Raw genomic sequence first — 5990 nt, forward strand, 5'->3', positions numbered from 1 at the left:
TTCGCGCCGAGACTGAGCTCCCGCCGGTGGCGCGACTATCTTGCGTCGACGCCGAAATATTCGGCCATTTTGGCGTCGCGACGCGGCCTCCGATCGCTGCGCGAAACACTCACGTCCGACCGAGTGATTGATTGGTGTGGAAGCCCAGTGACTGATTGAATCTTTTTTATACACATTTCGATATTGATATCCGTCACGGGCCTCTCCATGAATAAATACGCCGGTCGAGCCGTCGAATCGTCGAACCGTCGACGAGGACCGGCCCGCCGGCCACGCTCCTTTCATCCTCAAGTAGCCACTTGCCAAACGAGGGTTGCCAAATGTCGAACTTGAACGCTCGTCAACGGGTCAAACCACCCGGCCAAGGCATGCTCCCCTTCCCTCGTCGGCGATACGTACCAATTTACAACTGAACGACCGAATACATAATATCGGTACGCTCCTATCTCGGATACATGAATAGTTTCGCCGAGTGTTCATTGCGTCGCACCTCTGGCCCTGCTTTTCGGTAACCAAATACATTTTAGCCAGTTTCCATTTTCATCCCAAATTGAAATTTGACTATTGTTGTGATTTCTTTTTTTTTTTTTTTTTTGTTTTAATGATCTAAATTTCAGGAATCCAGGCCGAAGAATTTTAACTCGATTAAGGAAAGTTGTAATACTGTAGGTGCCTTGAATTTGCTTTGTAAGAGTTACGCTAAAATTCAGATACTGCTAGTATGTCTGAACTTAACTGTGTCAGACAAAGTTGACAGGGCGCGTAGGTGAAATTCCAAACTTTTTTTATTGACGTGAAATTTTAACTACCTATGGGTATAATATGTGATCACAAAAATTTATTATTTTTCGGCCTGTGTGGATTGATTATATTTGATAATATCCTAGATATTGGTCTAAATAACGTAAAAAATTCATGTTTTTAGAAAAGCTTCTTTCGTCACACTTTTTATAATAAAAATTTGATACAAATTTCCAATTACCTCGGTAGCGTAGAGAACCAAAGTTGGCATCTAATTTGCAATCATATAATCAGTCGTGAAACTAAAACATTCATTTGAACCAATATTTAGGAATTTACCGAATAAAATCAATTCAAACAGGCAAACAAATAATACTTTATGAAACTTCATTGACGTCGATTGAAAAAATTTATAATTTCACTGACACACTCCCTCAAGTTGAAGTGACTTAATTGTCCGTAGGTATATTCTGAATAGAAAAGAATAGACAACAAGAAGCGTTGGATAACATGATGTAATATCAATAAGTAGGTGAAAAAGTGACTAAAGTTGACGTTGAAATGCTAATAAATAAGAAAACACGTCTCGACCATAAATAAATTCAAACCCGTTATCGGGACAAAATAGCGAAGCGATAAGTATACAGCCGCGAAAGGATAACTCACCTGGAAATTGATGACATCTATCGTGAAAATTCAGGCGCACCACTGGTGTAAAGTTTCGATTGAGAACAGTAAAATGGTCACATATCGTGAACACTTGGTCCAACAGTGACAGAGTTACAACTTCACTTCCCGCCGCTGCGTCACTGTACTTCGCAACAATGCTTGCATCCATAGTATATAAAGCGAGAAACAACGAGCAGCTGATTGTGCAACGTTCCGTTCGATACACCGTATGTAACTAGATTTTTCTATTAGAGAATTCGAAACAGACTGCACTCGATAATTCAATTCCATTTGCTGCTGACGAGTGTTGGACTTTGTTGATGCTATTCGAGGTGATTTGCTGCGAAGTTCCAGTTCGTCTGTCACTTCAGATTACACTTTACAGATTAAATTAAGGTCATACTTCGTGCTCGCCATCATCGGAACAAGTAATATTGCTGGAGATTTTTTAATGCTTTTTTCTTCTCTTCTTCCAACTTTTAACGCTGACGGTAAGGCCGGTCTATCCTTAAGGGGACGATCAGACGACTCTAGCTGAAACAGAATTAAATCGAAATCTGTCTTAGGTGCTGGCGAACGCGCCAATCAGATATGGAAAGCGAGCCGGTTCGCTTGACTGACGGCGTTTGACTCGCCTCCTTCGAAACTCGAGGAGAAAAGTTAGTTTCGTTTCCTGCGGCAGCTATAAGGATGGGGGTTTCGTGCGCCACGTCTTTCTTGGCCAAAGTCCCCCGCGAGATGTACGACTTGGTTCTTTGCGGAGTCGAGAGACTCGGGAAACGTTGAAAAACAATGCATCCGCAACGGGCGAGCCGTGGTATTGAATTTTCTAAAACATTTTTCTCCCTCACCGCAGTGGCGTCGCTCTCCGATTCCCATTCTCATTCCCACTTTTCACTCCTTTCCTCTCGCTCCTACGAATTATAAGATATACCTATACGTATGTGGGGATGGCTTGCAGGTGAGAAACAGCCGCACTCTGTACTAATTACGAAGCCACCAGAGCTTGACGGTTCGCTCCTTTTTATACCCTCTCCTGAGGCTTTGAGATAATTCACCTGTATCCGTGACGCTATCCTGCGTCTCGTAATGGTCTATAACGTGTTGCTAAAATTTCGTGACACCTCTGGAAAAAGTGACTTTTTTACATCAACACACTTTCTTCAGTGTATAGGAAGGTGGTTTACCGTAAATTTCATTCCAACCAGCTGTGACAATTACGACTGAATTATTAAAGTTTTGGGTATTTGTCAAGATTCAAGTTTTTGACGTGAAATAATACAGCGTCAGGAGTAAGACAGCTGGAAACTTGGTCAAACTTACTACGCCAATTATACCCGTAAGATATTTGACAGGTGAAGCCAAGGGCTACCGTCAACGAGATAAGACGGCTTTGGCACGCTCGGAATTTCATTTCAGCCGTATGATCATGTTTTACACTTACCCGTCATCGAAAGGTATTCCAGATGAAACAAGGTGACGGCGAGAAGAGTTCCGCCAGAATTTTGCCTTTGACGAAAGCCTGTAAAAGCTGGAAATAAGCGCTGAATTACAGACACGATTGTGTATCGTAGAGGGCGTTTTTTATGGAAGCTACAATAGCAAGATCGAACCGTTTTCCCATCCCGGCTTGTTATACCCTAACTTGATCTTCGGTAAGCGAGTAAAACGAGGCCATACGTAAATACGTAGACGTCTGAACGCACCCGTCATAGGAGTTTAAGGAGAAAGAAGGGTGCGGACGGGGTGTCTCGAAGGCCCACATTTATCCCTGGGGTCCATATCGATGAGCAGGAAGTTGAATAGATCTCATTCACGGCGAATGGATGGGCAAGGCGACGCGCCGATAGCGGGAATCGAAACACGCACCCTTTCAGATTGCGAGGGTCGGTCAAGTGTCGGAAATTTCGAGATTCAGCACTGCGGTAGGTATACCTATGTACCTGGCTACGAGGGGCTGAAACCCCCCCGATATCAAATCAATATTTTTCAATCAACGATCGTGAATAACTCCCACAACGTTATTGAGCATCGAACGTTTCGCGGTGTCTCGGAAGTCCAAAGGTGGGGGTGAAATTTTTTCTAAAACGCGTTAGACGCTGATCGTTATACTACCTACGAGATGCGACGTAAAATAAAGTCGTGTAAATGTATACCTGTAGGTAGGGATACCTAGCCGACATATGCTGTATCATTTACAAAGGTACTAACGCCGTCACATATTTTACTCGGCAGCCTGCAAACTTTGGAGAGCTACCGTGAGGAGAATAAGAATTTTCCAAAGAAGATTCGTCGAAGATTGAAGATACGAAAGTAGAACATGGTTAGCAACTTTCATCCCCGAATGTAGGGGGCCTTCATATACACCGTCGCGTCCCGTTTACGTCGTAAAATATATACAAGGGTGATTTCCGTTCTGGTGTTAGGTAAGCAGGGATAAGATTTCGTGAAAAAAATCTCAGGCCAACAGATTCCCGTCACTGTATCTCTCCCCGTTATACCAGAATAAAATTATAATAACAATAACAACAGCAAAGGAAGAAGAAATAACATCAATAATAACTATAATGATAACAATAATGATTGCTCGCGATAAAATACCCCAGCAATTATTCCTGCAATGGGAGAAAGAAGAAAAGAAAAAGAAAGCCAGGCAGTAATGCTGGGAGGGACGGGTGACGATAAATGAATGAATATAACGAAATGTTTTCTCAATAACGTTTAGTGCAGATATTATTACAGGTGGCCGTAGGAAGGTGAAAGGAGGAATATTCAAGACTGGATGACCTCCCGGTTGAGTTGGAAAAAATGAAGATATTTGGCATTTAAATTTTGACCTGCTCCGTGGGCAGACAGCAGAGCGAGGTTCAATCGGTAGTTTCGAGAGTGGCGGTGGTGCGAGTTGGATTAGCCCCGAGGGTGAATCGAAATAATGAACAGGGAAACGAGATCCGACCATCATACTTCGTAATTTCACGCGTCACCTAAAACGAAGGCGAAGCTCTTCTCGACGAAGACACCATCAGGACTCGGTAGACTCGGGATCTTCTGAAGCCTCGAGGGGTTTTCAGTGGCAGGGCAATAACGCGCCGACTCTAAAGAATACCCACGATGAATATTCATTTGAGTTATTTGAATTTCACCTTCAATTTTTCACCTTTAATTTTATACCTTTAAACTGTGGCATCGCCTCGGCCACACCTACTACCCCGTTCGTCGAACTCCTCCCCTCTCCCCTCGCGCAATTTTCACTAATGGTTATAGTTGACTTTTATATTATTTCAAAGAAGTAATCAGCGATCAAAACCTTTCTGAAGGACATCTCGGCGGAATGAACTTTCTATGAGAAATTATTTAAGGCCAGTCTGAAAGTTATCGGTATTAATGTATAATGACACATATACATTCGTAGTTTGAATCATACATATGCAATTATGTATATGCAGTCACACTTGATGAACCGAAAATACTTACCGCAGGACTTTGAGGTAAAACATCGTACTTGAAGTATTTCACTAATTGAATGACTACAGAAAACATAAAATGAAAAGAAAATCTCTCACTACATTCGAGGTGAAATTAATGCTGTACTATTCATATTAGCTGATTTATTTGAGGCATAAAGTTTTTTGCGCCTTTGCGTCAATCTGAAAACCTTGAAAATTTTTCAAACAGTCCTCGAAGAGGTCTTATTATACCTGCATATAGGGGTACCTATTAATTGTCACCCGGTGATTTCGCTTGAAGTTGGCAGCCATTTCAAGATACGCGATGCAGTCGACGAGATTCAAGATTTTACCCACCTAGTCATAAAATTGTAAGATCACAGGTTAGGTGCCCCGTAAACCGAGATATTGGATATTGATCATTGTCCATTTGCCATTAAACTTTAACTTTAACTTTCGCTTCATTCTTCCGAGCAATGACATTTTACGGTGCACATTATACGTTTCCAGTATTACAAAGGGGCTGCTTAAGCTGATTACCTGGCTCCAACCACTCACTTCAGCCTCTAGTTTCCTGGCAGTGCTTGCAGGCGCTTAAATTGCACCGTTTAAGAGTATTCGCGAACCAGCGTTCTTACCCACATACCTGTTTATGTAAAACCGATTAGCTTCCGAGTCACTTTCCTCATTATTCTTGTTTAAGGTGGAATAATGTGCTGGCTAACAAACTCATTTCAAACCGACAAGTCACAAGGCGAGCCACAAAAGTCCCGATAAACTATCTATTGCACGGCTGAAAAGCGCGATTTTATGTACTGCGGAATAAACGGTAGATCGCACAATTTTTACAACGGAAGCAAACATGGGATATTTGTTAACAGTCAACAGTTTGTCAGGATATCAGCATAGTTTAAAATCTTACCTTGATAGACGAGGTGATGTCCCCACGAAATTGGAAGGGGGCCAAATTGAGTTTGTCCATTTTTTAACATCTTTAAAATAAGTAATTCAAACAGATTCGTTTTACGTCTTTGAGCCAGACGTAAATTTATTTTTCGCGTATAAGCCTCGACATCTCTGAAATAATGTTTACACATAAGTCGAAATTTTTTTTCCTATTCTGTACTCTTCGTG

Source organism: Diprion similis, chromosome 6 (genome assembly GCF_021155765.1).
Source record: "Diprion similis isolate iyDipSimi1 chromosome 6, iyDipSimi1.1, whole genome shotgun sequence".
NCBI lineage: Eukaryota > Metazoa > Arthropoda > Insecta > Hymenoptera > Diprionidae > Diprion > Diprion similis.